Source organism: Apodemus sylvaticus, chromosome 9 (genome assembly GCF_947179515.1).
Source record: "Apodemus sylvaticus chromosome 9, mApoSyl1.1, whole genome shotgun sequence".
Lineage (NCBI taxonomy): Eukaryota > Metazoa > Chordata > Mammalia > Rodentia > Muridae > Apodemus > Apodemus sylvaticus.
The window spans coordinates 108869724-108881890 of NC_067480.1; the positions used below are offsets into that span (position 1 = coordinate 108869724).

At 49.4% G+C, this 12167-nt stretch overlaps 1 protein-coding gene across 2 annotated transcripts in view; it reads left to right on the forward strand.

The window, feature by feature from the left end:
* Positions 1 to 1808: 1808 nt before the first annotated feature.
* Positions 1809 to 12167, forward strand: part of Npas2 (neuronal PAS domain protein 2) — a 184506-nt gene continuing 174147 nt past the window's right edge. For both annotated transcript variants that reach the window (XM_052193327.1, XM_052193328.1), the window contains exon 1: positions 1809 to 2057. The gene's annotated coding sequence lies outside the window, so the exon portion shown is untranslated. The remainder of the gene's footprint in view (positions 2058 to 12167) is intronic.

Genomic DNA, 12167 nt, shown 5'->3' on the forward strand with positions numbered 1-12167 from the left:
TGGTCAGGTTTACACTGGAGAGGAGAAATCCAGGCCCGAGAACACCATGAGCCAGGACTCTTGGGACTGAAGCCTCAGGAGCTCAGGAGACCCCTTCTGGACACACACACACACACACACACACACACACTCTGTGGGGGAGAGGGGGGAGGGGAGGAGGGAGAGGGAGGAAAGGAGAGGGAGAGGGAGGAAAGGAGAGGGAGAGGGACAGAGGGAGAAAGAGGGAGAGGGAGGGGGAAGGGGAAGGGAAAGGAAAGGAGAGGGGAGGGGGAGGGGGAGGGGGAGCGGCAGAGGGAGAGCGAGGGGGAGAGAGAGAGAGAGAGAGAGAGAGAGAGAGAGAGAGAGAGAGAGAGAGAGAGAGAGAGAGGTAGCAGGAGCCAGTTGGGGCCCTTTTCTTGTCGAGGCCACTTGCTGGAATGTGACATCTAGAAAGACCCAAGGAGAGCTGCCAAGACAGAGTTCTGCCCCAGGAATCAAACTCAAGCAGTGTCAGGGAGCAGGTGACCTGGCGCGGGGGTGGGGGTGGGGGTGGGGGTGGGAGTGGGCTTGGCTCCCCTCAGGCTGGTCTAGCTAGGTGCCAGCCTGCCGTGATCTCTGGACTTGAGTGGAGGGTTGTTGTGGGTTTGGGTAAAACATGCCAGCTTTGAGCTCTTCTGCCGGGTTCGCAGTCTCTCCATCACCCCATTCGCGCCCAGAACCCCCTCAGCGTGTCTAACGGCAGGCCTGGTTCCCGGACCCTGTCTGCACATCTGTCTTGGCTAGGGGTTTGCGGAAGCTTGGTAAAAAGGCTCCCTGTGTTCTTGCGCGCGCCGCTCTCTACAGCTTCTCTTTTTCTTGGATTCTCGCCTGTCTCCTCCCACAGGAAAAAAAAAGGTCACGTATGTTTGGAAAAATATGTAGGTCAGTGGAACATTTCCTGCACTGGTGCAAAAGGAGAAAGGGCAGTGGGGGCGGGGAGGGAGAGGCCTGGCGCGGCTCCGAGGGCGCCTCCTGGCCGCAGCCCCGACCTGCCGCCCTGGGGTTACAGGGGGACATTTAGCGGGTTCTTGCCGATCCTTGACCCATTTTCCGGACCAGCTAAGCTCGCCCTGGAGGAGGCACCGAGCATTCCTCCCTAGCAACCACTGCTGTCTTCCACAAACAGCGTTAGCTCTCACGTCCCAGGACCCCTCTTCTCACCTGGTGTCTGTCCCCTCACCCACCCACGTCCCCAGTGACCTGAGTCACGGAAGCGCATAGGCCTGCCTTAGAGGTCGGGCGTGGGCAAGGGGGACGAAACAGTCACGTTCTAGCGAACACCCCCCACCCCGTGACAGCACAGTGGCAGTGGGCACTGAGGTGATTTCCATTTACCCGGGTCACAGGATTCTTTGCTAACCCCCTAGTGACAACTTTAGCGGGACCCCGGCTGGCAGTTCCTCAGTGGCAAGCTCGCTAACATTCCCCCTCTTCTCAATTCCGCGCTAAGCACGATCTCCCCCCACCCTTCCACCGCGCCCAGTCGGGACCAGACTGGCCGGACCCCCACTTTGACCTCCCCCCCCCCAAGCAGCGGCCCTGGGGACGCACGGGTGTCTGTGCCGCCGAGAGTAGCCGGGGGTCCCAGGGTCTGCTTCCCTGCGGCACCCGCTGAGTGCGCGGCTAACACTGGGTTTAGACCGTGGGGAGATGAGGGGGGCAGCGGGTAGCTGCGGGAGCCTGGAAGCTTAGGAGGAAGAGGAGGAGGAGGAGGAAGGGGAACGGGAGGAGGAGGAGAGAGAGGAGAGGAAGGAGGAGGAGGCGGCAGTGGGGCGGGGAGGCGGCGGCGGTCCCCGGCTCTACGCGCCCAAGAGTTTGCGGCGCGAGCGGCGGGCTTTCCCGCAGGACCCGAGGGACCCGCGCAGCGGCCGCGGAGCCCCGAGACCCCGGCGGCAGCGGCGAGAGCAGCGCCTCCCGCCGCCGCCCGGGAGAAGCTCCCCGAGCCCGCTTGCCGCCCCGGCTCCCCGCGGCGGCGGGAGGCGCGTCTCCCCGGCCCAGTCGGTGCCCGGCCTGGCGGGGCCGCCCCGGCCGGCTCGGAGGTAAGAGGCCAGCGCGCCTGGGGACGCGCGATCTCGAGTGGGAATGCGTGCGCGTGGCTCGCGGCTCTGGTCACCTGCTCGCTAGCGCTGGGGACGCGCGGGGCAGGGAGGGACGCTCGGGCGCGACACCGCGCGAGGCTGCGCAGCGCAGGCACCCGGGGGTTGGGGCGCGGGGAGGTGAGTCCAGAGCACTCCGGGTCCTGCCGCCCGGGCTTCGGGTCCTGCCGACTGCTGCAACCGGACAGACGGTGGGCTCCCGGAGCCGCTCGCCAAGGGAGAGGACTAGGCACCCCGAACCTCGGGATTCGGGGGTCCTCGGTGGGTGTTAGAGGGGTACTGCGCGTCTAGACAGAAGCTTTGAAGATTGCCCGCTGCCGCTCTAGAGCCCCATCGCAGGCATCCCGAAGCGTAGGAAGCCCGAGATGCCTGGAGAGTGTGGTTGCCTGGCCAGGGCCCTGGTGTCACTGCGTTCCTGGGTCTGACTTGGCTTAGGGCCGGATTGAAAGCCCGGTCTTAGTGCTTAGACAGCTCTGCGCTCCTGGGACTCCCTGGGTTGGATGCTACAACATTGTTTTAGTGGGAGGTGTGTCCCCCCCTCCCCAAGTAGAGGAGGGGAGCACCCTTGACTTTTCTAAAAAGTCACTCAGAGTGGGAAGCAGGGGGCAGGGACAGTGGTACCAAGAGGCTCAATTCAAAGCCAGCCTCTCCCCCTCTGCCCGCCTCTCCTTAACTGCTTAAGGTAAGAAAGTTTGTTTTCCGCTCTGTGGTTCATAAATAATTAGTAGCCAGTTTTGTTGACAAGGCAAGATGGAAACCTTAAGTATACACGCGCATTTCCACGGACTCTAGAATCTCCTAAGGTTAAATCCGGGAGTCTCAGTTCGTAAAGTTATAGGCTGTAGCGTTCAACAGGTGTTGCAGGGGTCCTAGAGGGCCAGCTTAGGTTTTTGTTTTTTGTTTTTTTCCTATCCATTGCGTTAGGATCCACCCCTAGTTCTCGGTTAGCTTGCTTCTTTACAGGTGAATATTGAGTACTTATTAACTGAGTTGGCAGAGACAGCTAGTCTGTCTCAATCACTAGGACTCTATTATCCTTAATAGGGTTTTCTTTAATAGGAGGGATTTCCCATTTGGATTTTCCAGGTAGTTAGTCCTGAAGCAGTTCCTGGCAGAACTCAGCTCTGTCAACACCTTCCTGTCTCTCTCTTCACAGCGAAGTCCCCAACCAGCGAACTGGCCAACTAATTATGGCTTGCATGAAAAACAGCCAGCCCTGGAAGGCACCCTTCAGACTCAAGAGCAAATACTAGCTTGATCTTCCTTCCTGCTGCTAAAATTTCTCTAAAGGAAAATGTTGCCAGAAATAACCTCCAATCTTTTTTAAATAACCCCTAAATAAATATAATCCCTGTTTTTAAAAGAGATATTGTGATCTGGGCCACTATTTTACAAAGCAAAAATTTTCATTACAGACAAATATGAACTAGTTAAAGTCCTGGCATTTCCCAGCAGTCTACTTTTTTGCCGTTTGCCCTCTGAACCCCATACCTCTATTTATTTGCAGGTCATCCCACTGTGCAGATTGTGGAAAAATGTCTTTATTCCAACTACTCCCTAGAGTTACATCTTGAGGGCTAGGAGAGGATATACTCTAGAAAATGTACATTATTAATAAAATGTTACATACACACGCCCAAGAATTAAACGTGCCCAGAGAATGGAGTGAGACATTTACAATGAGTGTGTTGAAAGGAAATGTTCCTGGTATGATAGATGTTCACATGGTAACTGAAGAGATGACCTTTATATAGAAAACAAGTTGTTTGTAACAATTTGGTCTCTGCTTTATCTTTTTAGCTGTTTCATAATGAAAATGTAAATAACAATGAAACCAGTGAGAACAAATCACAATTTAAATCCATCTTTTGGGAGCTTCTGTCTTAGGTCTTGGTAACATATATTAGTAGCTACTTCTCAAGTGCAAGAGTCAATGGTACTAAATTTCTTCAGGTTAATTAATACATGGGTTATGTATGCATATATATCATACATTCTGGGTATATAATGTGTATATGTGTGTGTGTATTGTGTGTATATATCTCCAGAATTTTGGTTATAATAAATCGTCATAAGACAAAGGGCTAGATCTCTACAAACTTTAAAAACAAGCACACGTGTGCTTTGTCCTGGACGCCAAGAGCCACCTGTGAACTTCCCAGGTTCTGGCTGATGCCCTGCACACTGCAGCGTCTACCCCAGCAGAGGTCAAACTATGAAGGGGTTGAAAATAGCCCAGTGAGTCAGTACTCTTGGCTGCTTTACACTAACAGTTTAATTGGCTTCATCATAGCAAGTGTCTAATGAAGCTTCACATTTACGTAGAGAAAATGGTACTTGAAGCGCATTGGCTCACAGCGACGTTTCATTAGCATATCCCCCCCCCCCCATCTCCATGCTATTTGTAGCAAAGACAGGTTGAGGACTGTCACATCCAGATCTTTTCTTCTCAGCTCCACGAGACTATGTTCACAATAGATGCTCAATAAATAGGTTTGGGAAACAACTGGATCGTTGGTAATCACTTTCCAAAGGTTAGCCATTTCTGAGTGCTAATGGGGTACTTAACTATGAGTAATCCTGTGTTAAGTCAAATGGTGATTAATAATACCTAAGTACCCGGGGAAACATTTATTGAATACGAGCATGTAACGGAGACGTTTTCCACACAATCTTTAGCTAAAGCCCTGCTGTTTCTCACTTGAATTTTTTTAGATTAGGGGCCAAGGCTGTGTTAAGCAGAGCCTTTTTGTAGATGGGTTTCCCCTAGAGGCCACTTGAGTGTCTGCAGGATAGAGTGTCTAGTTCCATTTGGTGATTCAGAACAGGAATGAGAGTTTCTCTTTTATTCTGGTGTGAAATAAACAGTGTGTGTAGAGAGGTGGAAGGGAGGGGCAATCGGAATGCGGTGAGTCACCGGGGTTGGGGGTGGGGCTGTTACTTGAAGAGTCTAGTTCAGAAGCTTCAGTGCTACACACAAGCAGGCTCTGGGATACACTTAATCCCATCAGCAGGTAAGCGTGTGCTAAACAATGAGCCAGACGATGCCAAACGTAGCAGAAACACACACGTAGGAGCCAGAGATGAGGAAGAGAGAACACTGGTTCTTGTAAACTGAGAACAGGGTCCTGCCACGCCTCTCTGCCGGCCGGTGGACCAGGAGGAGGAGCCTTGGGCGGAGTTTTCTGGGAGGGCTTCCTCATAGCTGACTTTGTCCTGCTGTGTGAATGAAGAAGCAGTTGTGACTTGGCAGGAAATAGAACACAGAGTTTAAAGTCAGACTTGGGGCAGCCTAGGGGCAACCTTTAACTTTTATGAGCCTAAATATTCTCATCAGAAAAATAGGGGAAATGATGAATTGTCTTGCTAGGTCTCTGGGATTACTGGTAAGGGGTGTGTGTCAGCCCTAGCAAATAGGATTGCTTTTACTGTTGTTTCTGCTCCCATAGGTAACTCTTCACCCACATTCCTGCATGTAACCTCAATAAAACTCATTGTTTCACCAAGTTGGATTTTGGTGATATCTGTGCTATGCTCTGTTATGAGCCCCATACCTAGGGTGGGTAGATGTGTGTCTGTTACATCTTCCCAGGGGAAATCTGTCGTCTGTCACGCAATAGCATATAAGCTATCAGACAATGGAGAACATTTCAAAAAATATTTTTCTATTTATAAAAACACATCATGTAGATTTGAAAAAGACAGAAAATAATGAAGTAAATGAGAACATGTATTTTTTTTTCCAGGATGGTCTTCCCTCCAGTCTCTTTCCTAGAGTTTAAAATGTTTCTAGTAGATTTGAAACTCACACAGCATGCCAGTCCCTTTGCTCATTACTGGGACAAAACACCCCACAGATGCACCTTCTGAAAAGAAGGAGTTGTCACCGTCTGAGGTACAGTTCTTCTGGTGGGAGGTCGAGGCAGCCGGAAGATGAGACTTCTGTCACACTCTTTCCCATTTAGTCTGCCCAGGACCCCAGTTCATGGAATGATATTGCCCATATTCTGGGTGGGTCTTCCCCGGAAGCACCCCACAGGTATCCTCAGAGCACTCTCTCCAAGTCCAGTCAGGTTGACAGTGACAACTGCCACACATGCAGAAAATCTTACAGAAAAGATTTCAAATAACAGACTATATTTCAACAAGCAGGAGAGCCTCCCTTCTCCCCTGGTGGCTAGCTAGTCATCATGTCCTATATTTTGACTAGAAAGGGATTGGCTTTTTCACAGAAGTCAACTCTCTCCAATCTGAGGCGGGAGTTGAATGCCAGTGGGTCTGTAGTACTTTCCACTGATTGGCTCAGAGTGAGCCACGGGCCCTGAACTAGCCAATAAAATGTAAGGTGGGGTTACTCGAGGCTTCTGGGAAAGTGTTCCTAGCTCTTAAGAAGAGGTAAGGCTTCTCTCTCCACACAGCCCTATGGGAAAGTGGCTGTTGGCTAAGTAACTGTGGGCCACTGGGTAGGTGGTACCAGAAGTGTGCAGAGTTTAAGACTGAGATCTCCATAGAGGAGTTTCCCCAGGAAGTCTACACTTAAAACTCTTTCTTATTCCGGTGTGTAGCAGGTCCAGTTAGGTTTCCTTTGAGAGCTGTAGCTCCAACCCGATTGCCTGTAATTCCCAAGCCCTTTCAAGGGAGAACTAGTCTCAACCATGCTCTTACTCCTCATTTTGTGCATTTAAACACAGAGGCACATATTTGAGAACAGAGCTCACTGTACAGATATCACTGCACATTTTAAAAAGCAACTCTGTGGTGCAGACAGCTTTTTTTTTAAAATCATCATTTATATTGACATTAAGGTCCATATAGCATCGTTCAATGTGGCCAAAACATGGTTTATCTGACCCGTATCCATTTATCGACATTTTATGGTTTTTGTGGGTCAGGAATTCCAGGGAAAGGGTTTCTAAGTAAAGGGTGCATCTGTTCAGAACGCTGGCAGATGCCGTCTAATTGCTGACTGATAGTGGCACCCAGGCTGCCTGTCTGTGGAGGTGTGGTGGCCTTGCCAGTGTGTCTTCACTATGCTGTGTTTTACCCGACTTTCAGATCTCTTCTGTGCGTGTTCTTGTGCGTGGAACTTATTTCCACCTGTGACGGGGAAATGCAAATGAAGGAATGGGGGTGTTGCATGCACTGGCTGGGGAAGCATTTCCCTCATGTGTAAAGGTGTAAGAGGAAATCTCAGAAACTGAGGCTGTCTGTGAAAATTAAGTAGACGTGATTAACCTTGTAGTACTCTTGGGAAATTCCTAGAAAACAGTGCTGGTGGATCTCTAGTGTTTCTTAGGCTCAGTATGTAGCTCTGGCCTGGACCTCACAGTGATCCACTTGCCTCTGTCTCCAGAGTGCTGGGGTCAAAGGCATGTGCCACCAGGCCAGCTCTGGCTCTATCCACTTCTGCAAAGCTTTATTGCTTTGGGGACCCGTGGGTCCCCACACAGTGTGGTACAATGCACTCTGAGTTTTCTAAAGGTTCAGTTGTCATTTGCAGATAATTTGTGCCCTCATGAGGCACAGCTGGAACAAGGGCTTCTGGATTCTTATGATGTTTTTCACTTCTGCCAGAGAAGGCAAGAAAGAAAACGGGATGGACTATGGATGGAATGCATAAGGAATACTGATTACGTTCAGGAAAAGGCAGTGGGCAGGGCGGTGCTCTCATTCTCGGGAGCAGTAGCCATATGCTGTCTCCTCATAGGGTTGGGAAAGGGGAAAGACAGAGGAGCTCTCCAGGGGAAACCTAATCAGGATTATTGTGTGGATTCTAAATGTGCTGCTGTGAATAAATGCCCGCTGGACCATCTGCAGCAGCATGCCAGACGAGACAGAAAGGTTGGAGATGAGTAAGGTGTAAGAACACTCCCTTTCCAGTCAGTTTCATCAATATCTATGTTCTTGGCATGCAAACAGGATTGGTTTTTTTTTTCCTCCTTAATTATGGCTGGTTAATTTTATTTAAACCTCAGCATCTTGTTGCCAGCTCTCTGGGTGAGGCTGCGAGCCTTCCACGCCCATTGGCTGAGCATTCACATAGAAACCTTCATCCGGTCTTGTGTCGAGTGCCAGTTTTCTGACACTGTTACAAAATACCTGAGACAAACTAGTTAAAAGGAGGAAAAGTTTATTTTTTCCACTGGTGTTCCAGAGGTGTTCTGGTCACCTGGCTCTGTTGCTTTCAGGTTCGTAACAAGGCAGATTGAAAGGAGGGTTGTGTTCGTCTCATCATAGTAACAAGATGGACAAGGGAGGCACACACTCAGCAAGCGGATATTTCCTTCCTCCGGGCCCACCTCTTAAAGATTCTACCCTTTCTCAATAGGTGATGCCCATTGATGATGACATTCAGGATGCAGGCATCTGGACGTGATGAACATCACAGCCATTGTAAAGGCTTTTTTTTTTTAATCTTCTAAATTGACTATGGGTTATGAGATATCATTATGGTGTTTACAAACAAAGAGTGTTTTTTTTAATTAGGTATATTCTTTATTTACACTTCAAATGTTGTCCCCTTTCCTGGTTCCCCCCCCCCCTGAAAATCTTGTAAGCCCCTTCCCCAATCAACCCACCCCGCTTCCCTCTCCTGGTATTTATTCCTCTACACTATGGTATCAAGTCTTTCCAGGACCAAGTGCCTCTCCCCCATTTGGTGTCCAACAAGATCATTCTCTGCGTGGAGTACTATTCAGCCATTAAAAACAATGAATTCATGAAATTCTTAGACAAATGGATGGAACTGGAGAATATCATCCTGAGTGAGGTAACCCATTCACAAAAGAACACTCATGGTATGCAGTCACTGATAAGTGGATATTAGCCTAGTAGCTTGGAATACCGGAGACACAATTCATATATCAAATTATGCCCAAGAAGAAGGAAGAACAAAGTATGGATACTCTAGTCCTTCTTAGAAAGAGGAACAAAATACCCACAGAAGGAGATACAAAGTGTGGAGTATAGTCTGAAGAAAAGACCAGCCAGATACTACCCCACCTAGGAATCCATCCCATATACAAAACCCAGACACTATTGTGGATGCCCACAAGTGCTTGCTGACAGGAGCCAGTTGTAGCTGTCACCTGGGAGGCTCTGCTAGTTCATGTAAATGCTTTCAGCTTTGGAAGTGCACGGTGTCCATTTCCCTCATTTCCCTTTGTTTTGCAAGACTGAGGCACATCCAGGAATGGATCATAGTTTGTTCATCTCAGGTAAAGAGTTGAGATCAGCCTCCTGTTGACAGCAGCCGGGACGGGATGAGCTCACTTGGAGCTGGAGAGGTGCTTTTGCAGAGTTGTGCTGGAGTGAAGACGGGGGAGAGGGGCAGGCCAACTGCCATGCTGGCCCAGTCAGTCATTGCATAAGCCACATTTAATGCTTTTGTGCTCTGTCTCTCTATACGTTTTGATTGCTGCAATAAGCCGCCACGACCATGGAAATTTAACAAAGTGATTAATTTGGGCTGATGGTTTCAGAGAGCTAGCATCCGTGATGGCAGAGCAAATGTGTGGTGGCCAGAATAGCTGAGAGCTCACATCTTGATTCACAAGCAAGAGGCAGAGAGCACACTGGGAATGGAGCCTTTTGAAACCACAGAGCCTGCCCCCAGGAACACACCTCCTCCAATCTCATGACATCCCCTAATTCTTCCCAAATAGTTCCACCAATGGGGGGCCAAGTATTAAACACATGAGCATATGGGGGCCATTCTCACTCAAAGCACCACAATCTCTAAAAGACACAGCTTGCCATTCACAGGCCCTGCCAAAGAGGTCTGTTTCCCTGGAGACCAAGATCTAATGGAAATAAGAGGATCATGGCTGAACCCAAGTTTGGGGCTGAGTGTGGTGAGACTGAGAATGAGGCTGAAGCTCTGGACTCTGCTCCTGTGGTGACTATAGCCCATGACAGGGAATCTGCTGCTTCTGTAGCCTCTTTGCCTTCTTCTTAGCAACAGTCAGTGGGAGACTCTCACTCAGAGCTATAGCATGGCTACTGTGTAGCTAGCTGTCTCTGTTCCTTCAAGGCAAGGACGGCGCTTGTCATCCCATGCAAATGTGAGCTTCACCGTGCTAACAGTCTCTAGGAAAGTTGACTCAGGACAAACTGAACTGTATTCCAGACTAGGAAGAAAGTTCTGAGCTGGGGCTTGGGTCCTTCACAAATCTCAACCTTCCATGTGGAGAGTCACAGCTTTGGGTCACCTGGTCTGTTGTCACAGAGGTCACTGTTCTACTTACTCTCCTGAAGTGCATAATTCTTTCCCACCATGCACCAGGCTAACTAACGGGCACAAAGCAATTGCTCTCAGCCTCCCTTTTGGAGACTGTGTGTGGGGTGTGGGGATCGTCTAGAAACTGGGCCTCAGAGACCAAGGCGACTGTGGTGCGAATCACCCCCCTCTCTGTCACTGCTCATCCCGTTTCTTGATTTCCCCTTTGTCACACACCAGTCTGTTCTTTCAGGTTCATTCACTCCTCTACATGCTAGACTCTCAGGGCCCAGGTCCACAGGTCCTGCTCCTCCCTCTGAGTGTCTCCCTGGAAAGTGGTCCTCCCTCGAGAGCTTCTGGGACACTCAGGGACACAATATGCAGCTGCTCAGATCAGGGATTTCTTCCACACAGGCCCATCTGCCTTCTGCAGCACGACTTGAGCTCTGGGTGGGTGTGAGGGTGTCCTGTGCCTCCAGAACCTCTTGAGGACAAGAACATAGGCTTTCTGTAGTAGTCTTTGTTATTGTTGTTTGAGACAGTCCTCCTTTTTATAGCTCTGGTGGACCTCAAACACATGGTGTAGCCCAGTCTGACCTTGAAAGCCAAGGGACAGGTGTGTGCCACCACATCTAGCAACCATAACATTCAGTGTTGGAGAGAAGAGCTAACTGACCCCTTCCAGTCAGCAGCTGTCCCCTCAAGGACATGACAGAAGTCCCTCACATTGATTCTTCTATGGGAAAACAGCACTTTCTCTGCTTTCCCAGTTTGGTTCAGTTAGGTAGCCATCCTTATTCACCAATTTCTTTAGAAATCTGTCCCAACCCAACACTCATCTAGTAGGTTCACATGTTGGCCTCAACGTTATTGGTTTTCCTGCCATTCCCAAGGCAGTTTTCATGGTCTATAAAGAAGATGGTGTTCTAGGCAGCAAGGTGACATGTTTGACTTATGCCATGTGTATTTAGATGTGTTTTGGTTGACATAGAGTGATTCGTGGTGCCCTTGGGACTCAGAGTTGGGGGCAGTTCCAGAAGTCATGTAGGTACCAAAATCTGAGCATGTTCAAGCATCTTATCAGAACTGATGTGTTGTTTCCATGCAACCTGCACACACCCAGCAGTGTCCTTTAAATCTTGTGTATTATTACTCATCCTTCCTAAGATCACATGACTGCTATGCAGATCAGTATTATACTGTTAGGCCATAGCAACAAACAAGTGACTTCATATTTAGTGGAGAAGACATTTTCCCAAATATCTCAAATCTGTGGTTGATGACATCCGTGGCCATGGAACTGGAGGGTATGAAGAGTGGACTGTATGTGGAGTTAGTCAGCAACTATCATCTGCCATTTTATCACCGCTTTAGGGTAGCAGTTCTAACCTACCTAACGCCACAACCCTTTAACACGGTTCCTCATGTCGTGGTGACCGCCAACCATAAAATTATTTCATTGCTACTTCATAACTGTAACTCTGCTACTGTTATGAACTGTCAGATCTGTATCTGATATGCAGGATATCTATACTCAGCCTTGTGAATGGGGTCGTGGCCCTCAGACTAAGAAAACCGCTCCATTGGTTGTCCTCTTTCGGGGTCCATGCTCAGAACAGCGGCATTTCCCCTCCCAGAGGCTTACTGCTTGCTGCCACGTGCTGCCTGAAACCTAGGAAGTAAGGAGTGCCCGCTGAAGAGCCTGCCATGCTTACACTTAAGAAGGAACTGCTCTTCTTGCGTTTCTCATTTGTATAATATGTTTTCACAAAGTAGCTGTGCAGCGTGACCATAGGGTGACCTCTGCTTGTTGTGGACAGTCTCCTTCTGTCTCG